Here is a 23,997-nt window from a genome sequence, read left to right on the forward strand (position 1 = left end):
TTTCCATAATTTCAGTCTATAAAAGTATCTTAAACCGTCAACATGCCAGTTCCTGTAAAATATAAATGTCCAAAATGTACATTATAATAGTAGTTATATAGTGGGGCTGCTGGCTCAGGTCAAATGAGGTCAACCCGAGCTAGGAGCCCCACAACTTTTGATCGAGCGGTCATTGATCTTTTTGGTCGACAATTGACTGTTTGTGTATGAACGTGACTGACCTCGGCGTTGACCTTGCTTTGTCATCGCCTTGTGCTCGATCTATCTGACTCTATGTCCGTAGTCAGGTTGGCCGAGCGGTTTAAGGCGTCAGATTTAAGCTCTGATTCTCGAAAGAGAGCGTGGGTTCGAATCCCACACCTGACAGTTTTTTTTTGTATGCAGTTCTACAGTTTTGTTTTGCGTTTAAATGAAACACAATTTAATATTACGTCATTTATTGAGGAAATATTTCATACAACCAATTGTATAGACACTTAGCATTATTTAAAGAACAGTAACATTTTTTATTGTTAGATATATGATTATCACATGATGGGATTTCTTTAGGCAATTTCACACAGTCTTCAATTGTTTCGAGGTTCACAACTTTGGGGCAGTCTTTTCCTAGCGTTTCCATGAGATAATTTTCTTTACATTTTCCTTTTACATATAAGACCTCCACTCCATGTTCCTTGATGTATTTGAGCAAAATTTCTTTTGCAAATATCTGATCCTTGGAGCCGTCATTAAATCTCAACATGTGATGGTAACGTTCTAGATATCTGGCTTGTTTCTTGGTTTTTTCATCGAGTTCGTTGAATTGTTTGGTGGATTTGAATGTTTCATGTATTGTGTTAATTCCATCGTATATCGTAAGTTCTTTTACAATGAATTCTTGCAGAGTAAAACCTTGTACGTCAACTACAACCAACTTCATCTTGTCAATTATTTCGACTGACTGAGAAGGAAGCGACTATGCAATTGTTTTTCTATCAATCCAACTATTGTGGGTGCTATTAAATCCTAACCACTTGACATACAGTTGGTTGCCTTTCTTTTTTAAAACTTTTTCAACGAGATACACACCTGGATGCTTAACTTTTAGTAGTTCCATTTCATAGAAGCCACCTAAAATGTTTTCACCCTTTTCATCTTTCAAAAAATATGTGATGGGATTAGTGAGATTAATTTTCCTTATTACGAAAATTTCATTTGACCAATTGGGTGTGTATCCCTTATCAAAGATTCCACGATATTTACTTATTCTTACGTTGTCACCAACTGTAAATTTTTGTTTATTGCTAACTATTTTAATGCGAGTATAAGCAGCTTTTAGAATAGCTTTCTCATTACTTTTGTTAACTTGTGAGGGTTTCATTTTTATAGTACGATGATAAGAATTATTATATTGATGTACTACATTTGGCAATAAATCTAACCATTTATAATTTCCTTGCAAACTAAATTCTTTCCACATTAAATTTTTCAATGTGCGATTTACTCTTTCAACGATTGAGGCCTTTTTTAAACTGTAAACACTGTAATGATTAATTTTGTATTTTTTCATAAGATTTTGAAACTTTACATTATAGAATTCTTTTCCTTGATCTGTTTGTAAATTTTTGGGTAACCATACGATCTTGGATAAAATTGTTTCCATTGCAGTCGTTATTTGTTGAGAATCTTTCGATTTTACTGGAACAGCCCACACATATTTTGAGAAACAGTCAATAACAATAAGTATATATTTGTATCCTCTATTTGTCTTAGCATACGGTATCATTTCCACTAAATCTGCTTGTAATGTTTCGTTAATACCCTTAATTATCACCTTACGTCGTGTAAAATTAATTCTTACAGGTTTGTGCAGTTCTGCAACAATATCTCTTTTAATGGGAGTTGGTTCATACACCTTCTTGCGCTTCATTTTTATTGCTCTTGTGTTTATAATATGCTTTCTCGGACGTAACTAATGATTCTTCAAAATTCACAGGGCATTTTATTATCATTTCAGCGAACAAATCCGGTACATTTTCTGTTTTATTGAAGGCATATTTGAACGAGATACGGTCACCGTTACGTAATGAAAGTCCTTCCATTTCTTCTCTATTAAATATTTTGTTATTTACACAAATATTTATTTCATTGCTAGTAATATTTAATTTTGCAATTGAACCAATTTCTAAAGGAAACGTGTAGTGAGTTTCTTTAGACTTTAATATGTACGTGTTTTCGATGGTTTTAGCTGATTCGAAGTGAAATATTAGATTATAGAACATATAGTTCGAAATAGTAATCATAGCATCGTCAACTGAATCTGAAAGTTTAGTATGTTTCAGCAAATGACGTCCGAATTTATCCAGAGTCATATTAAGCAATAATTTTAGCTTCGCGTAGTTCTTCTATTATAGAAACGATTTCGTTTTGGTGACCTGAGTGGCCTGCTGTCTGGGAAGCGACTAACAACTTCAGTCTTTCAACTAATTCATTTGGATCTTCCCAATACACATAATCAACTTTATTTGCGTTTACTTCTTTAAACAATACTTGACCACCTTTCTTCGGCTTTTTATACTTCGTGAGAGTTGAGAACAATGGTCCTATAATATTTTTGTATTTCATAGAACTTGTACCCAATATTCGATCATTTTCATCGAAATTTCTTCGATATGCATTAGTTTTTTCTAGAATTTTTTTGTATATTTCTTTGTCTTCCACAGTAAAATGAATAGGCTTCTTTTTAAAAATGAGTTCATAAATTCCAGGCGTCCCTATAAATATCTCATTATCTATTTTTATATCTGGACCTACAAATTGTACCTCCTTCGAACCAATGTAAAATTTCTCTGAGAACGTGTCATGTCTTACGCCTGTTCTGTGATCAAATTTACTTTCTGTATCGTGATGCATTTCGTCAATATATTTTCTCGGTAATTCATCAAAATCATTTAAATATTCGTTGTAAACATCTGTATCAACGATGTTTTTAATATAATTTTTACTTAATTGAACAGATTTTTCAAGAACTTCATCGAAGTTGTAATTATCATTGTCTTTTTCGGGAATGTATTCGAACACATTGTTCTGTGCATCTGTTTTATTTATTGATTCCTCGAAATCTCCCTGTGACAGAATATCATATTTTGAACTAATCGGACTCATTCCTTGTTCTTTTTCGTTTTTGATTGTATCGATTCTTTTCACAAGGTTATAAAATTGTTTCCATTGCAGTCGTTATTTGTTGAGAATCTTTCGATTTTACTGGAACAGCCCACACATATTTTGAGAAACAGTCAATAACAATAAGTATATATTTGTATCCTCTATTTGTCTTAGCATACGGTATCATTTCCACTAAATCTGCTTGTAATGTTTCGTTAATACCCTTAATTATCACCTTACGTCGTGTAAAATTAATTCTTACAGGTTTGTGCAGTTCTGCAACAATATCTCTTTTAATGGGAGTTGGTTCATACACCTTCTTGCGCTTCATTTTTATTGCTCTTGTGTTTATAATATGCTTTCTCGGACGTAACTAATGATTCTTCAAAATTCACAGGGCATTTTATTATCATTTCAGCGAACAAATCCGGTACATTTTCTGTTTTATTGAAGGCATATTTGAACGAGATACGGTCACCGTTACGTAATGAAAGTCCTTCCATTTCTTCTCTATTAAATATTTTGTTATTTACACAAATATTTATTTCATTGCTAGTAATATTTAATTTTGCAATTGAACCAATTTTATAAGACCTCCACTCCATGTTCCTTGATGTATTTGAGCAAAATTTCTTTTGCAAATATCTGATCCTTGGAGCCGTCATTAAATCTCAACATGTACGGACGTGTTTCGCATCATTATTTTTACGTTAGATTGATCCGTAATTATTTGTAATGTACAAGATTCCGAGTGCAAATAAGCTTAAATCAACAGAAACTTGCTTCGGACAGCTGAAATTTTATTTTAAATTATTACGGGCGTGGTTCGGTTTATTATTTGTCGTTTGGGTAAAAGTTTATGTAGTCTGGGCCTATTTTCGACCCAAAACAAATAATTTTTTTGTCTGTTATGAATAACCTAAGTGACCATTTTAAACGGAATTTTGTCAGAAGAAACACGGCTTTTATTCGTGACGGTTAATCGCAATTAAATAATTTTATATGGGACTGGTGAAAATAACACACCAAACGAAATAAACAATATTTATTACAATATAATAATATAATTTGAATTATTCCAATTTTCGAAGAAGTTATTTAACTGATTTTCTTTGTTGAATAATTTTCAATTGTGAATCTAACTTTTCGATTGTTTCTCTAAATTTTCGCTTCTTCTCCATCATTTTTTCGATTAACGGTTTTATTTGTATTTCGAAACGTTCCACATTCATTTGAAATCTTCTAACATCATATAACCAAGTATTAATTCGGTTTTCTTTATCATTTATTAAGAAAATAACAGGTATATTATCGAAGCACACACGTCTTTTATTCATGACGATTCACCATAAAATAATATTTTGTACGAGGATGGTGAAATAAAACACAGTAAGTGATTAATTATAATTTATTAAATTCATTAATTCTACAGCTTAAGATTATTAAGTCCTTTTCTTATTTCATACAACTTAATTGCTTCTTTTATGGAACGAATACGTTCCAAATGTAAATCTAATCTCCGATGCAAAGTTTTAACGATATTTAGATTATATTTCTTATTTTTCATTATTTTCATCCTTCAATGAATTCTATATTGACTGTTTGACCGATCGGTCCTTTGTTGACGAAATGCAACTTCCAGCCGTTGGCAATTTTTCTGTTCAGATCGTCGATTACTGAATCGTCGAATTTTTCAGTAAAGCGCTCGGGTAGTATTGTCCTGCAATCTTCCAGTTGCACAAATATTTTGTCCCCGTATTTTGTAGGATTTTTACTAAAACTTTTAATTAAAAACTTTTTGTTTTCTTCTAAAGTTTTTGCACTCACAAAAGCTTGTAATTGTGATTCTTTATTCAAACCAGAAATAAAAGACGACATTTTAAATTTACAATCTGTTCAACAATTGAAGGCACAATACTAAATAAATCACTGACAAGTAAATCGACGTTTATATAACCGCAAAAGAGATGGTGGGGTATTACTCGAGCCTGCTCGAGATAGGAAGGGGATCGCTGCGTCAGCTTGACCGAGCAAAAGCAAGGTCAACGCACATGTCAGCCACCTGCAGCCACAAAGAGTCAATGAACGCCCAGGTCAGTTGTCGACCAAAAAGATCAATGACCGCTCGATCAAAAGTTGTGGGGCTCCTAGCTCGGGTTGACCTCATTTGACCTGAGCCAGCAGCCCCACTATATAACTACTCATGCCAGTTCCTGTAAAATATAAATGTCCAAAATGTGGAGGTGAAACAGATACCCCTAACTTACCCTGTATATATTGCTATTATAAAGATCATATAAGAGATCATTACAAAACAAAACATGTGCATCTATACTATTGAAATATGAAAAAAAAAAAAAAAACTAGTCTTTTTTATAGAATGTTTGTGAAATGTTGCATACGTATATAAGCCTTTAATTCAAATAGATTAATTCAGTTTATTTGTATTTTCGAAAGTCTTAGGAGACATGGATTCGAAAATATCAGATGTGCTTGATTTAAAAAAGAAATTGATTAAGAAAAGAAAAGATTTACAAAGAAAATTAGAACTAATTAAAGCAACTCAAAGAAATGAAGAAAAAAAGTATGAACCCCTTACCAAACATTTGGAAACATTAATTGAGAGAAGAAGTGAATCTGCAATAAAAAGTAATCAAGATGTGAAAACAAAAAATGCATCGAACATTGAGCACAGTACACCAACAAAGCGAAAGTTGGAAAATACAATTCTATCTCCTGTTCGTGCCAAAAAAACTATCAATAATACACCAATGCAAGAAGAAATTTTCACACCAAGACAAAAAAGAATTGCTACAAAAGTTACTAACCTTGTGAAAAGAATCGATACAATCAAAAACGAAAAAGAACAAGGAATGAGTCCGATTAGTTCAAAATATGATATTCTGTCACAGGGAGATTTCGAGGAATCAATAAATAAAACAGATGCACAGAACAATGTGTTCGAATACATTCCCGAAAAAGACAATGATAATTACAACTTCGATGAAGTTCTTGAAAAATCTGTTCAATTAAGTAAAAATTATATTAAAAACATCGTTGATACAGATGTTTACAACGAATATTTAAATGATTTTGATGAATTACCGAGAAAATATATTGACGAAATGCATCACGATACAGAAAGTAAATTTGATCACAGAACAGGCGTAAGACATGACACGTTCTCAGAGAAATTTTACATTGGTTCGAAGGAGGTACAATTTGTAGGTCCAGATATAAAAATAGATAATGAGATATTTATAGGGACGCCTGGAATTTATGAACTCATTTTTAAAAAGAAGCCTATTCATTTTACTGTGGAAGACAAAGAAATATACAAAAAAATTCTAGAAAAAACTAATGCATATCGAAGAAATTTCGATGAAAATGATCGAATATTGGGTACAAGTTCTATGAAATACAAAAATATTATAGGACCATTGTTCTCAACTCTCACGAAGTATAAAAAGCCGAAGAAAGGTGGTCAAGTATTGTTTAAAGAAGTAAACGCAAATAAAGTTGATTATGTGTATTGGGAAGATCCAAATGAATTAGTTGAAAGACTGAAGTTGTTAGTCGCTTCCCAGACAGCAGGCCACTCAGGTCACCAAAACGAAATCGTTTCTATAATAGAAGAACTACGCGAAGCTAAAATTATTGCTTAATATGACTCTGGATAAATTCGGACGTCATTTGCTGAAACATACTAAACTTTCAGATTCAGTTGACGATGCTATGATTACTATTTCGAACTATATGTTCTATAATCTAATATTTCACTTCGAATCAGCTAAAACCATCGAAAACACGTACATATTAAAGTCTAAAGAAACTCACTACACGTTTCCTTTAGAAATTGGTTCAATTGCAAAATTAAATATTACTAGCAATGAAATAAATATTTGTGTAAATAACAAAATATTTAATAGAGAAGAAATGGAAGGACTTTCATTACGTAACGGTGACCGTATCTCGTTCAAATATGCCTTCAATAAAACAGAAAATGTACCGGATTTGTTCGCTGAAATGATAATAAAATGCCCTGTGAATTTTGAAGAATCATTAGTTACGTCCGAGAAAGCATATTATAAACACAAGAGCAATAAAAATGAAGCGCAAGAAGGTGTATGAACCAACTCCCATTAAAAGAGATATTGTTGCAGAACTGCACAAACCTGTAAGAATTAATTTTACACGACGTAAGGTGATAATTAAGGGTATTAACGAAACATTACAAGCAGATTTAGTGGAAATGATACCGTATGCTAAGACAAATAGAGGATACAAATATATACTTATTGTTATTGACTGTTTCTCAAAATATGTGTGGGCTGTTCCAGTAAAATCGAAAGATTCTCAACAAATAACGACTGCAATGGAAACAATTTTATCCAAGATCGTATGGTTACCCAAAAATTTACAAACAGATCAAGGAAAAGAATTCTATAATGTAAAGTTTCAAAATCTTATGAAAAAATACAAAATTAATCATTACAGTGTTTACAGTTTAAAAAAGGCCTCAATCGTTGAAAGAGTAAATCGCACATTGAAAAATTTAATGTGGAAAGAATTTAGTTTGCAAGGAAATTATAAATGGTTAGATTTATTGCCAAATGTAGTACATCAATATAATAATTCTTATCATCGTACTATAAAAATGAAACCCTCACAAGTTAACAAAAGTAATGAGAAAGCTATTCTAAAAGCTGCTTATACTCGCATTAAAATAGTTAGCAATAAACAAAAATTTACAGTTGGTGACAACGTAAGAATAAGTAAATATCGTGGAATCTTTGATAAGGGATACACACCCAATTGGTCAAATGAAATTTTCGTAATAAGGAAAATTAATCTCACTAATCCCATCACATATTTTTTGAAAGATGAAAAGGGTGAAAACATTTTAGGTGGCTTCTATGAAATGGAACTACTAAAAGTTAAGCATCCAGGTGTGTATCTCGTTGAAAAAGTTTTAAAAAAGAAAGGCAACCAACTGTATGTCAAGTGGTTAGGATTTAATAGCACCCACAATAGTTGGATTGATAGAAAAACAATTGCATAGTCGCTTCCTTCTCAGTCAGTCGAAATAATTGACAAGATGAAGTTGGTTGTAGTTGACGTACAAGGTTTTACTCTGCAAGAATTCATTGTAAAAGAACTTACGATATACGATGGAATTAACACAATACATGAAACATTCAAATCCACCAAACAATTCAACGAACTCGATGAAAAAACCAAGAAACAAGCCAGATATCTAGAACGTTACCATCACATGTTGAGATTTAATGACGGCTCCAAGGATCAGATATTTGCAAAAGAAATTTTGCTCAAATACATCAAGGAACATGGAGTGGAGGTCTTATATGTAAAAGGAAAATGTAAAGAAAATTATCTCATGGAAACGCTAGGAAAAGACTGCCCCAAAGTTGTGAACCTCGAAACAATTGAAGACTGTGTGAAATTGCCTAAAGAAATCCCATCATGTGATAATCATATATCTAATAATAAAAAATGTTACTGTTCTTTAAATAATGCTAAGTGTCTATACAATTGGTTGTATGAAATATTTCCTCAATAAATGACGTAATATTAAATTGTGTTTCATTTAAACGCAAAACAAAACTGTAGAACTGCATACAAAAAAAAACTGTCAGGTGTGGGATTCGAACCCACGCTCTCTTTCGAGAATCAGAGCTTAAATCTGACGCCTTAAACCGCTCGGCCAACCTGACTACGGACATAGAGTCAGATAGATCGAGCACAAGGCGATGACAAAGCAAGGTCAACGCCGAGGTCAGTCACGTTCATACACAAACAGTCAATTGTCGACCAAAAAGATCAATGACCGCTCGATCAAAAGTTGTGGGGCTCCTAGCTCGGGTTGACCTCATTTGACCTGAGCCAGCAGCCCCACTATATAACTACTAACGAAACCATCAAATTTTAGCTAGAAACTGTATTTTTGTCGATTTTTATTGAATTTGAACTATATTTCAACGTTTTTTGATGGTTCTGAGCCACCAAACACACTTAAAGCATGCAGAATCGACTCAGAATAGGAAAAGGAGACGTTTAGGTCAATTTTATGCATTCTGGCGTTCGTAGATACAAGAAAACTGTTAAAATTCTTCAGAAACGTCACTTTTGAAGTGTTTTCTTGTACTTTTAAGCCAATCAGATACACTAGGGGCTCGGAAAGTGCAACGAAACCATCAAATTTTAGCTAGAAACTGTATTTTTGTCGATTTTTATTGAATTTGAACTATATTTCAACGTTTTTTGATGGTTCTGAGCCACCAAACACACTTAAAGCATGCAGAATCGACTCAGAATAGGAAAAGGAGACGTTTAGGTCAATTTTATGCATTCTGGCGTTCGTAGATACAAGAAAACTGTTAAAATTCTTCAGAAACGTCACTTTTGAAGTGTTTTCTTGTACTTTTAAGCCAATCAGATACACTAGGGTCTCGGAAAGTGCAACGAAACCATCAAATTTTAGCTAGAAACTGTATTTTTGTCGATTTTTATTGAATTTGAACTATATTTCAACGTTTTTTGATGGTTCTGAGCCACCAAACACACTTAAAGCATGCAGAATCGACTCAGAATAGGAAAAGGAGACGTTTAGGTCAATTTTATGCATTCTGGCGTTCGTAGATACAAGAAAACTGTTAAAATTCTTCAGAAACGTCACTTTTGAAGTGTTTTCTTGTACTTTTAAGTCAATCAGATACCCTACGGGCCCGGAAAGTGCAACGAAACCATCAAATTTTAGCTAGAAGCTGTATTTTTGTCGATTTTTATTGAATTTGAACTATATTTCAACGTTTTTTGATGGTTCTGAGCCACCAAACACACTTAAAGCATGCAGAATCGACTCAGAATAGGAAAAGGAGACGTTTAGGTCAATTTTATGCATTCTGGCGTTCGTAGATACAAGAAAACTGTTAAAATTCTTCAGAAACGTCACTTTTGAAGTGTTTTCTTGTACTTTTAAGCCAATCAGATACCCTACGGGCTCGGAAAGTGCAACGAAACCATCAAATTTTAGCTAGAAACTGTATTTTTGTCGATTTTTATTGAATTTGAATTATATTTCAACGTTTTTTGATGGTTCTGAGCCACCAAACACACTTAAAGCATGCAGAATCGACTCAGAATAGGAAAAGGAGACGTTTAGGTCAATTTTATGCATTCTGGCGTTCGTAGATACAAGAAAACTGTTAAAATTCTTCAGAAACGTCACTTTTGAAGTGTTTTCTTGTACTTTTAAGCCAATCAGATACCCTACGGGCTCGGAAAGTGCAACGAAACCATCAAATTTTAGCTAGAAACTGTATTTTTGTCGATTTTTATTGAATTTGAACTATATTTCAACGTTTTTTGATGGTTCTGAGCCACGAAACACACTTAAAGCATGCAGAATCGACTCAGAATAGGAAAAGGAGACGTTTAGGTCAATTTAATGCATTCTGGCGTTCGTAGATACAAGAAAACTGTTAAAATTCTTCAGAAACGTCACTTTTGAAGTGTTTTCTTGTACTTTTAAGCCAATCAGATACCCTACGGGCTCGGAAAGTGCAACGAAACCATAAAATTTTAGCTAGAAACTGTATTTTTGTCGATTTTTATTGAATTTGAACTATATTTCAACGTTTTTTGATGGTTCTGAGCCACCAAACACACTTAAAGCATGCAGAATCGACTCAGAATAGGAAAAGGAGACGTTTAGGTCAATTTTATGCATTCTGGCGTTCGTAGATACAAGAAAACTGTTAAAATTCTTCAGAAACGTCACTTTTGAAGTGTTTTCTTGTACTTTTAAGCCAATCAGATACCCTACGGGCTCGGAAAGTGCAACGAAACCATCAAATTTTAGCTAGAAACTGTATTTTTGTCGATTTTTATTGAATTTGAACTATATTTCAACGTTTTTTGATGGTTCTGAGCCACCAAACACACTTAAAGCATGCAGAATCGACTCAGAATAGGAAAAGGAGACGTTTAGGTCAATTTTATGCATTCTGGCGTTCGTAGATACAAGAAAACTGTTAAAATTCTTCAGAAACGTCACTTTTGAAGTGTTTTCTTGTACTTTTAAGCCAATCAGATACCCTACGGGCTCGGAAAGTGCAACGAAACCATCAAATTTTAGCTAGAAACTGTATTTTTGTCGATTTTTATTGAATTTGAACTATATTTCAACGTTTTTTGATGGTTCTGAGCCACCAAACACACTTAAAGCATGCAGAATCGACTCAGAATAGGAAAAGGAGACGTTTAGGTCAATTTTATGCATTCTGGCGTTCGTAGATACAAGAAAACTGTTAAAATTCTTCAGAAACGTCACTTTTGAAGTGTTTTCTTGTACTTTTAAGCCAATCAGATACCCTACGGGCTCGGAAAGTGCAACGAAACCATCAAATTTTAGCTAGAAACTGTATTTTTGTCGATTTTTATTGAATTTGAACTATATTTCAACGTTTTTTGATGGTTCTGAGCCACCAAACACACTTAAAGCATGCAGAATCGACTCAGAATAGGAAAAGGAGACGTTTAGGTCAATTTTATGCATTCTGGCGTTCGTAGATACAAGAAAACTGTTAAAATTCTTCAGAAACCTCACTTTTGAAGTGTTTTCTTGTACTTTTAAGCCAATCAGATACCCTACGGGCTCGGAAAGTGCAACGAAACCATCAAATTTTAGCTAGAAACTGTATTTTTGTCGATTTTTATTGAATTTGAACTATATTTCAACGTTTTTTGATGGTTCTGAGCCACCAAACACTCTTAAAGCATGCAGAATCGACTCAGAATAGGAAAAGGAGACGTTTAGGTCAATTTTATGCATTCTGGCGTTCGTAGATACAAGAAAACTGTTAAAATTCTTCAGAAACGTCACTTTTGAAGTGTTTTCTTGTACTTTTAAGCCAATCAGATACACTAGGGTCTCGGAAAGTGCAACGAAACCATCAAATTTTAGCTAGAAACTGTATTTTTGTCGATTTTTATTGAATTTGAACTATATTTCAACGTTTTTTGATGGTTCTGAGCCACCAAACACACTTAAAGCATGCAGAATCGACTCAGAATAGGAAAAGGAGACGTTTAGGTCAATTTTATGCATTCTGGCGTTCGTAGATACAAGAAAACTGTTAAAATTCTTCAGAAACGTCACTTTTGAAGTGTTTTCTTGTACTTTTAAGTCAATCAGATACCCTACGGGCTCGGAAAGTGCAACGAAACCATCAAATTTTAGCTAGAAGCTGTATTTTTGTCGATTTTTATTGAATTTGAACTATATTTCAACGTTTTTTGATGGTTCTGAGCCACCAAACACACTTAAAGCATGCAGAATCGACTCAGAATAGGAAAAGGAGACGTTTAGGTCAATTTTATGCATTCTGGCGTTCGTAGATACAAGAAAACTGTTAAAATTCTTCAGAAACGTCACTTTTGAAGTGTTTTCTTGTACTTTTAAGCCAATCAGATACCCTACGGGCTCGGAAAGTGCAACGAAACCATCAAATTTTAGCTAGAAACTGTATTTTTGTCGATTTTTATTGAATTTGAACTATATTTCAACGTTTTTTGATGGTTCTGAGCCACCAAACACACTTAAAGCATGCAGAATCGACTCAGAATAGGAAAAGGAGACGTTTAGGTCAATTTTATGCATTCTGGCGTTCGTAGATACAAGAAAACTGTTAAAATTCTTCAGAAACGTCACTTTTGAAGTGTTTTCTTGTACTTTTAAGCCAATCAGATACCCTACGGGCTCGGAAAGTGCAACGAAACCATCAAATTTTAGCTAGAAACTGTATTTTTGTCGATTTTTATTGAATTTGAACTATATTTCAACGTTTTTTGATGGTTCTGAGCCACCAAACACACTTAAAGCATGCAGAATCGACTCAGAATAGGAAAAGGAGACGTTTAGGTCAATTTTATGCATTCTGGCGTTCGTAGATACAAGAAAACTGTTAAAATTCTTCAGAAACGTCACTTTTGAAGTGTTTTCTTGTACTTTTAAGCCAATCAGATACCCTACGGGCTCGGAAAGTGCAACGAAACCATAAAATTTTAGCTAGAAACTGTATTTTTGTCGATTTTTATTGAATTTGAACTATATTTCAACGTTTTTTGATGGTTCTGAGCCACCAAACACACTTAAAGCATGCAGAATCGACTCAGAATAGGAAAAGGAGACGTTTAGGTCAATTTTATGCATTCTGGCGTTCGTAGATACAAGAAAACTGTTAAAATTCTTCAGAAACGTCACTTTTGAAGTGTTTTCTTGTACTTTTAAGCCAATCAGATACCCTACGGGCTCGGAAAGTGCAACGAAACCATCAAATTTTAGCTAGAAACTGTATTTTTGTCGATTTTTATTGAATTTGAACTATATTTCAACGTTTTTTGATGGTTCTGAGCCACCAAACACACTTAAAGCATGCAGAATCGACTCAGAATAGGAAAAGGAGACGTTTAGGTCAATTTTATGCATTCTGGCGTTCGTAGATACAAGAAAACTGTTAAAATTCTTCAGAAACGTCACTTTTGAAGTGTTTTCTTGTACTTTTAAGCCAATCAGATACCCTACGGGCTCGGAAAGTGCAACGAAACCATCAAATTTTAGCTAGAAACTGTATTTTTGTCGATTTTTATTGAATTTGAACTATATTTCAACGTTTTTTGATGGTTCTGAGCCACCAAACACACTTAAAGCATGCAGAATCGACTCAGAATAGGAAAAGGAGACGTTTAGGTCAATTTTATGCATTCTGGCGTTCGTAGATACAAGAAAACTGTTAAAATTCTTCAGAAACGTCACTTTTGAAGTGTTTTCTTGTACTTTTAAGCCAATCAGATACCCTACGGGCTCGGAAAGTGCAACGAAACCATCAAATTTTAGCTAGAAACTGTATTTTTGTCGATTTTTATTGAATTTGAACTATATTTCAACGTTTTTTGATGGTTCTGAGCCACCAAACACACTTAAAGCATGCAGAATCGACTCAGAATAGGAAAAGGAGACGTTTAGGTCAATTTTATGCATTCTGGCGTTCGTAGATACAAGAAAACTGTTAAAATTCTTCAGAAACCTCACTTTTGAAGTGTTTTCTTGTACTTTTAAGCCAATCAGATATCCTACGGGCTCGGAAAGTGCAACGAAACCATCAAATTTTAGCTAGAAACTGTATTTTTGTCGATTTTTATTGAATTTGAACTATATTTCAACGTTTTTTGATGGTTCTGAGCCACCAAACACACTTAAAGCATGCAGAATCGACTCAGAATAGGAAAAGGAGACGTTTAGGTCAATTTTATGCATTCTGGCGTTCGTAGATACAAGAAAACTGTTAAAATTCTTCAGAAACGTCACTTTTGAAGTGTTTTCTTGTACTTTTAAGCCAATCAGATACCCTACGGGCTCGGAAAGTGCAACGAAACCATCAAATTTTAGCTAGAAACTGTATTTTTGTCGATTTTTATTGAATTTGAACTATATTTCAACGTTTTTTGATGGTTCTGAGCCACCAAACACACTTAAAGCATGCAGAATCGACTCAGAATAGGAAAAGGAGACGTTTAGGTCAATTTTATGCATTCTGGCGTTCGTAGATACAAGAAAACTGTTAAAATTCTTCAGAAACGTCACTTTTGAAGTGTTTTCTTGTACTTTTAAGCCAATCAGATACCCTACGGGCTCGGAAAGTGCAACGAAACCATCAAATTTTAGCTAGAAACTGTATTTTTGTCGATTTTTATTGAATTTGAACTATATTTCAACGTTTTTTGATGGTTCTGAGCCACCAAACACTCTTAAAGCATGCAGAATCGACTCAGAATAGGAAAAGGAGACGTTTAGGTCAATTTTATGCATTCTGGCGTTCGTAGATACAAGAAAACTGTTAAAATTCTTCAGAAACGTCACTTTTGAAGTGTTTTCTTGTACTTTTAAGCCAATCAGATACACTAGGGGCTCGGAAAGTGCAACGAAACCATCAAATTTTAGCTAGAAACTGTATTTTTGTCGATTTTTATTGAATTTGAACTATATTTCAACGTTTTTTGATGGTTCTGAGCCACCAAACACACTTAAAGCATGCAGAATCGACTCAGAATAGGAAAAGGAGACGTTTAGGTCAATTTTATGCATTCTGGCGTTCGTAGATACAAGAAAACTGTTAAAATTCTTCAGAAACGTCACTTTTGAAGTGTTTTCTTGTACTTTTAAGTCAATCAGATAACCTACGGGCTCGGAAAGTGCAACGAAACCATCAAATTTTAGCTAGAAGCTGTATTTTTGTCGATTTTTATTGAATTTGAACTATTTTTCAACGTTTTTTGATGGTTCTGAGCCACCAAACACACTTAAAGCATGCAGAATCGACTCAGAATAGGAAAAGGAGACGTTTAGGTCAATTTTATGCATTCTGGCGTTCGTAGATACAAGAAAACTGTTAAAATTCTTCAGAAACGTCACTTTTGAAGTGTTTTCTTGTACTTTTAAGCCAATCAGATACCCAATGGGCTCGGAAAGTGCAACGAAACCATCAAATTTTAGCTAGAAACTGTATTTTTGTCGATTTTTATTGAATTTGAACTATATTTCAACGTTTTTTGATGGTTCTGAGCCACCAAACACACTTAAAGCATGCAGAATCGACTCAGAATAGGAAAAGGAGACGTTTAGGTCAATTTTATGCATTCTGGCGTTCGTAGATACAAGAAAACTGTTAAAATTCTTCAGAAACGTCACTTTTGAAGTGTTTTCTTGTACTTTTAAGCCAATCAGATACCCTACGGGCTCGGAAAGTGCAACGAAACCATCAAATTTTAGCTAGAAACTGTATTTTTGTCGATTTTTATTGAATTTGAACTATATTTCAACGTTTTTTGATGGTTCTGAGCCACCAAACACACTTAAAGCATGCAGAATCGACTCAGAATAGGAAAAGGAGACGTTTAGGTCAATTTTATGCATTCTGGCGTTCGTAGATACAAGAAAACTGTTAAAATTCTTCAGAAACGTCACTTTTGAAGTGTTTTCTTGTACTTTTAAGCCAATCAGATACCCTACGGGCTCGGAAAGTGCAACGAAACCATCAAATTTTAGCTAGAAACTGTATTTTTGTCGATTTTTATTGAATTTGAACTATATTTCAACGTTTTTTGATGGTTCTGAGCCACCAAACACACTTAAAGCATGCAGAATCGACTCAGAATAGGAAAAGGAGACGTTTAGGTCAATTTTATGCATTCTGGCGTTCGTAGATACAAGAAAACTGTTAAAATTCTTCAGAAACGTCACTTTTGAAGTGTTTTCTTGTACTTTTAAGCCAATCAGATATCCTACGGGCTCGGAAAGTGCAACGAAACCATCAAATTTTAGCTAGAAACTGTATTTTTGTCGATTTTTATTGAATTTGAACTATATTTCAACGTTTTTTGATGGTTCTGAGCCACCAAACACACTTAAAGCATGCAGAATCGACTCAGAATAGGAAAAGGAGACGTTTAGGTCAATTTTATGCATTCTGGCGTTCGTAGATACAAGAAAACTGTTAAAATTCTTCAGAAACGTCACTTTTGAAGTGTTTTCTTGTACTTTTAAGCCAATCAGATACCCTACGGGCTCGGAAAGTGCAACGAAACCATAAAATTTTAGCTAGAAACTGTATTTTTGTCGATTTTTATTGAATTTGAACTATATTTCAACGTTTTTTGATGGTTCTGAGCCACCAAACACACTTAAAGCATGCAGAATCGACTCAGAATAAGAAAAGGAGACGTTTAGGTCAATTTTATGCATTCTGGCGTTCGTAGATACAAGAAAACTGTTAAAATTCTTCAGAAACGTCACTTTTGAAGTGTTTTCTTCTACTTTTAAGCCAATCAGATACCCTACGGGCTCGGAAAGTGCAACGAAACCATCAAATTTTAGCTAGAAACTGTATTTTTGTCGATTTTTATTGAATTTGAACTATATTTCAACGTTTTTTGATGGTTCTGAGCCACCAAACACAATTAAAGCATGCAGAATCGACTCAGAATAGGAAAAGGAGACGTTTAGGTCAATTTTATGCATTCTGGCGTTCGTAGATACAAGAAAACTGTTAAAATTCTTCAGAAACGTCACTTTTGAAGTGTTTTCTTGTACTTTTAAGCCAATCAGATACCCTACGGGCTCGGAAAGTGCAACGAAACCATCAAATTTTAGCTAGAAACTGTATTTTTGTCGATTTTTATTGAATTTGAACTATATTTCAACGTTTTTTGATGGTTCTGAGCCACCAAACACACTTAAAGCATGCAGAATCGACTCAGAATAGGAAAAGGAGACGTTTAGGTCAATTTTATGCATTCTGGCGTTCGTAGATACAAGAAAACTGTTAAAATTCTTCAGAAACGTCACTTTTGAAGTGTTTTCTTGTACTTTTAAGCCAATCAGATACCCTACGGTCTCGGAAAGTGCAACGAAACCATCAAATTTTAGCTAGAATCTATATTTTTGTCGATTTTTATTGAATTTGAACTATATTTCAACGTTTTTTGATGGTTCTGAGCCACCAAACACACTTAAAGCATGCAGAATCGACTCAGAATAGGAAAAGGAGACGTTTAGGTCAATTTTATGCATTCTGGCGTTCGTAGATACAAGAAAACTGTTAAAATTCTTCAGAAACGTCACTTTTGAAGTGTTTTCTTGTACTTTTAAGCCAATCAGATACCCTACGGGCTCGGAAAGTGCAACGAAACCATCAAATTTTAGCTAGAAACTGTATTTTTGTCGATTTTTATTGAATTTGAACTATATTTCAACGTTTTTTGATGGTTCTGAGCCACCAAACACACTTAAAGCATGCAGAATCGACTCAGAATAGGAAAAGGAGACGTTTAGGTCAATTTTATGCATTCTGGCGTTCGTAGATACAAGAAAACTGTTAAAATTCTTCAGAAACGTCACTTTTGAAGTGTTTTCTTGTACTTTTAAGCCAATCAGATACCCTACGGGCTCGGAAAGTGCAACGAAACCATCAAATTTTAGCTAGAAACTGTATTTTTGTCGATTTTTATTGAATTTGAACTATATTTCAACGTTTTTTGATGGTTCTGAGCCACCAAACACACTTAAAGCATGCAGAATCGACTCAGAATAGGAAAAGGAGACGTTTAGGTCAATTTTATGCATTCTGGCGTTCGTAGATACAAGAAAACTGTTAAAATTCTTCAGAAACGTCACTTTTGAAGTGTTTTCTTGTACTTTTAAGCCAATCAGATAACCTACGGGCTCGGAAAGTGCAACGAAACCATCAAATTTTAGCTAGAAACTGTATTTTTGTCGATTTTTATTGAATTTGAACTATATTTCAACGTTTTTTGATGGTTCTGAGCCACCAAACACACTTAAAGCATGCAGAATCGACTCAGAATAGGAAAATGAGACGTTTAGGTCAATTTTATGCATTCTGGCGTTCGTAGATACAAGAAAACTGTTAAAATTCTTCAGAAACGTCACTTTTGAAGTGTTTTCTTGTACTTTTAAGCCAATCAGATACCCTACGGGCTCGGAAAGTGCAACGAAACCATCAAATTTTAGCTAGAAACTGTATTTTTGTCGATTTTTATTGAATTTGAACTATATTTCAACGTTTTTTGATGGTTCTGAGCCACCAAACACACTTAAAGCATGCAGAATCGACTCAGAATAGGAAAAGGAGACGTTTAGGTCAATTTTATGCATTCTGGCGTTCGTAGATACAAGAAAACTGTTAAAATTCTTCAGAAACGTCACTTTTGAAGTGTTTTCTTGTACTTTTAAGCCAATCAGATACCCTACGGGCTCGGAAAGTGCAACGAAACCATCAAATTTTAGCTAGAAACTGTATTTTTGTCGATTTTTATTGAATTTGAACTATATTTCAACGTTTTTTGATGGTTCTGAGCCACCAAACACACTTAAAGCATGCAGAATCGACTCAGAATAGGAAAAGGAGACGTTTAGGTCAATTTTATGCATTCTGGCGTTCGTAGATACAAGAAAACTGTTAAAATTCTTCAGAAACGTCACTTTTGAAGTGTTTTCTTGTACTTTTAAGCCAATCAGATACCCTACGGGCTCGGAAAGTGCAACGAAACCATCAAATTTTAGCTAGAAACTGTATTTTTGTCGATTTTTATTGAATTTGAACTATATTTCAACGTTTTTTGATGGTTCTGAGCCACCAAACACACTTAAAGCATGCAGAATCGACTCAGAATAGGAAAAGGAGACGTTTAGGTCAATTTTATGCATTCTGGCGTTCGTAGATACAAGAAAACTGTTAAAATTCTTCAGAAACGTCACTTTTGAAGTGTTTTCTTGTACTTTTAAGCCAATCAGATACCCTACGGGCTCGGAAAGTGCAACGAAACCATCAAATTTTAGCTAGAAACTGTATTTTTGTCGATTTTTATTGAATTTGAACTATATTTCAACGTTTTTTGATGGTTCTGAGCCACCAAACACACTTAAAGCATGCAGAATCGACTCAGAATAGGAAAAGGAGACGTTTAGGTCAATTTTATGCATTCTGGCGTTCGTAGATACAAGAAAACTGTTAAAATTCTTCAGAAACGTCACTTTTGAAGTGTTTTCTTGTACTTTTAAGCCAATCAGATACCCTGGGGGCTCGGAAAGTGCAACGAAACCATCAAATTTTAGCTAGAAACTGTATTTTTGTCGATTTTTATTGAATTTGAACTATATTTCAACGTTTTTTGATGGTTCTGAGCCACCAAACACACTTAAAGCATGCAGAATCGACTCAGAATAGGAAAAGGAGACGTTTAGGTCAATTTTATGCATTCTGGCGTTCGTAGATACAAGAAAACTGTTAAAATTCTTCAGAAACGTCACTTTTGAAGTGTTTTCTTGTACTTTTAAGCCAATCAGATACCCTACGGGCTCGGAAAGTGCAACGAAACCATCAAATTTTAGCTAGAAACTGTATTTTTGTCGATTTTTATTGAATTTGAACTATATTTCAACGTTTTTTGATGGTTCTGAGCCACCAAACACAATTAAAGCATGCAGAATCGACTCAGAATAGGAAAAGGAGACGTTTAGGTCAATTTTATGCATTCTGGCGTTCGTAGATACAAGAAAACTGTTAAAATTCTTCAGAAACGTCACTTTTGAAGTGTTTTCTTGTACTTTTAAGCCAATCAGATACCCTACGGGCTCGGAAAGTGCAACGAAACCATCAAATTTTAGCTAGAAACTGTATTTTTGTCGATTTTTATTGAATTTGAACTATATTTCAACGTTTTTTGATGGTTCTGAGCCACCAAACACACTTAAAGCATGCAGAATCGACTCAGAATAGGAAAAGGAGACGTTTAGGTCAATTTTATGCATTCTGGCGTTCGTAGATACAAGAAAACTGTTAAAATTCTTCAGAAACGTCACTTTTGAAGTGTTTTCTTGTACTTTTAAGCCAATCAGATACCCTACGGTCTCGGAAAGTGCAACGAAACCATCAAATTTTAGCTAGAAACTATATTTTTGTCGATTTTTATTGAATTTGAACTATATTTCAACGTTTTTTGATGGTTCTGAGCCACCAAACACACTTAAAGCATGCAGAATCGACTCAGAATAGGAAAAGGAGACGTTTAGGTCAATTTTATGCATTCTGGCGTTCGTAGATACAAGAAAACTGTTAAAATTCTTCAGAAACGTCACTTTTGAAGTGTTTTCTTGTACTTTTAAGCCAATCAGATACCCTACGGGCTCGGAAAGTGCAACGAAACCATCAAATTTTAGCTAGAAACTGTATTTTTGTCGATTTTTATTGAATTTGAACTATATTTCAACGTTTTTTGATGGTTCTGAGCCACCAAACACACTTAAAGCATGCAGAATCGACTCAGAATAGGAAAAGGAGACGTTTAGGTCAATTTTATGCATTCTGGCGTTCGTAGATACAAGAAAACTGTTAAAATTCTTCAGAAACGTCACTTTTGAAGTGTTTTCTTGTACTTTTAAGCCAATCAGATACCCTACGGGCTCGGAAAGTGCAACGAAACCATCAAATTTTAGCTAGAAACTGTATTTTTGTCGATTTTTATTGAATTTGAACTATATTTCAACGTTTTTTGATGGTTCTGAGCCACCAAACACACTTAAAGCATGCAGAATCGACTCAGAATAGGAAAAGGAGACGTTTAGGTCAATTTTATGCATTCTGGCGTTCGTAGATACAAGAAAACTGTTAAAATTCTTCAGAAACGTCACTTTTGAAGTGTTTTCTTGTACTTTTAAGCCAATCAGATACACTAGGGGCTCGGAAAGTGCAACGAAACCATCAAATTTTAGCTAGAAACTGTATTTTTGTCGATTTTTATTGAATTTGAACTATTTTTCAACGTTTTTTGATGGTTCTGAGCCACCAAACACACTTAAAGCATGCAGAATCGACTCAGAATAGGAAAAGGAGACGTTTAGGTCAATTTTATGCATTCTGGCGTTCGTAGATACAAGAAAACTGTTAAAATTCTTCAGAAACGTCACTTTTGAAGTGTTTTCTTGTACTTTTAAGCCAATCAGATACCCTACGGGCTCGGAAAGTGCAACGAAACCATCAAATTTTAGCTAGAAACTGTATTTTTGTCGATTTTTATTGAATTTGAACTATATTTCAACGTTTTTTGATGGTTCTGAGCCACCAAACACACTTAAAGCATGCAGAATCGACTCAGAATAGGAAAAGGAGACGTTTAGGTCAATTTTATGCATTCTGGCGTTCGTAGATACAAGAAAACTGTTAAAATTCTTCAGAAACCTCACTTTTGAAGTGTTTTCTTGTACTTTTAAGCCAATCAGATACCCTACGGGCTCGGAAAGTGCAACGAAACCATCAAATTTTAGCTAGAAACTGTATTTTTGTCGATTTTTATTGAATTTGAACTATATTTCAACGTTTTTTGATGGTTCTGAGCCACCAAACACAATTAAAGCATGCAGAATCGACTCAGAATAGGAAAAGGAGACGTTTAGGTCAATTTTATGCATTCTGGCGTTCGTAGATACAAGAAAACTGTTAAAATTCTTCAGAAACGTCACTTTTGAAGTGTTTTCTTGTACTTTTAAGCCAATCAGATACCCTACGGGCTCGGAAAGTGCAACGAAACCATCAAATTTTAGCTAGAAACTGTATTTTTGTCGATTTTTATTGAATTTGAACTATATTTCAACGTTTTTTGATGGTTCTGAGCCACCAAACACACTTAAAGCATGCAGAATCGACTCAGAATAGGAAAAGGAGACGTTTAGGTCAATTTTATGCATTCTGGCGTTCGTAGATACAAGAAAACTGTTAAAATTCTTCAGAAACGTCACTTTTGAAGTGTTTTCTTGTACTTTTAAGCCAATCAGATACCCTACGGTCTCGGAAAGTGCAACGAAACCATCAAATTTTAGCTAGAAACTATATTTTTGTCGATTTTTATTGAATTTGAACTATATTTCAACGTTTTTTGATGGTTCTGAGCCACCAAACACACTTAAAGCATGCAGAATCGACTCAGAATAGGAAAAGGAGACGTTTAGGTCAATTTTATGCATTCTGGCGTTCGTAGATACAAGAAAACTGTTAAAATTCTTCAGAAACGTCACTTTTGAAGTGTTTTCTTGTACTTTTAAGCCAATCAGATACCCTACGGGCTCGGAAAGTGCAACGAAACCATCAAATTTTAGCTAGAAACTGTATTTTTGTCGATTTTTATTGAATTTGAACTATATTTCAACGTTTTTTGATGGTTCTGAGCCACCAAACACACTTAAAGCATGCAGAATCGACTCAGAATAGGAAAAGGAGACGTTTAGGTCAATTTTATGCATTCTGGCGTTCGTAGATACAAGAAAACTGTTAAAATTCTTCAGAAACGTCACTTTTGAAGTGTTTTCTTGTACTTTTAAGCCAATCAGATAACCTACGGGCTCGGAAAGTGCAACGAAACCATCAAATTTTAGCTAGAAACTGTATTTTTGTCGATTTTTATTGAATTTGAACTATATTTCAACGTTTTTTGATGGTTCTGAGCCACCAAACACACTTAAAGCATGCAGAATCGACTCAGAATAGGAAAAGGAGACGTTTAGGTCAATTTTATGCATTCTGGCGTTCGTAGATACAAGAAAACTGTTAAAATTCTTCAGAAACGTCACTTTTGAAGTGTTTTCTTGTACTTTTAAGCCAATCAGATACACTAGGGGCTCGGAAAGTGCAACGAAACCATCAAATTTTAGCTAGAAACTGTATTTTTGTCGATTTTTATTGAATTTGAACTATTTTTCAACGTTTTTTGATGGTTCTGAGCCACCAAACACACTTAAAGCATGCAGAATCGACTCAGAATAGGAAAAGGAGACGTTTAGGTCAATTTTATGCATTCTGGCGTTCGTAGATACAAGAAAACTGTTAAAATTCTTCAGAAACGTCACTTTTGAAGTGTTTTCTTGTACTTTTAAGCCAATCAGATACCCTACGGGCTCGGAAAGTGCAACGAAACCATCAAATTTTAGCTAGAAACTGTATTTTTGTCGATTTTTATTGAATTTGAACTATATTTCAACGTTTTTTGATGGTTCTGAGCCACCAAACACACTTAAAGCATGCAGAATCGACTCAGAATAGGAAAAGGAGACGTTTAGGTCAATTTTATGCATTCTGGCGTTCGTAGATACAAGAAAACTGTTAAAATTCTTCAGAAACGTCACTTTTGAAGTGTTTTCTTGTACTTTTAAGCCAATCAGATACCCTACGGGCTCGGAAAGTGCAACGAAACCATCAAATTTTA

General features: G+C 34.3%; 2 non-coding genes across 2 annotated transcripts; one reads left to right on the forward strand and one right to left on the reverse strand.

Annotated features, from left to right (window-relative positions):
* The first annotated feature begins 282 nt into the window (after nt 1-282).
* Nucleotides 283-366, forward strand: Trnal-uaa (transfer RNA leucine (anticodon UAA)). The gene has a single exon. It is a non-coding gene; the product is annotated as a tRNA-Leu (tRNA).
* Nucleotides 367-8,795: 8,429 nt separating this feature from the next.
* On the reverse strand, nt 8,796-8,879 carry Trnal-uaa (transfer RNA leucine (anticodon UAA)). Its single transcript has one exon. It is a non-coding gene; the product is annotated as a tRNA-Leu (tRNA).
* Between the last annotated feature and the right edge of the window lie 15,118 nt (nt 8,880-23,997).

This window comes from Zophobas morio, unplaced genomic scaffold (genome assembly GCF_036711695.1).
Source record: "Zophobas morio isolate AGI-343-1 ecotype UQ-CSIRO unplaced genomic scaffold, CSIRO_AGI_Zmor_V1 ptg000173l, whole genome shotgun sequence".
In the NCBI taxonomy this organism is placed as follows: domain Eukaryota; kingdom Metazoa; phylum Arthropoda; class Insecta; order Coleoptera; family Tenebrionidae; genus Zophobas; species Zophobas morio.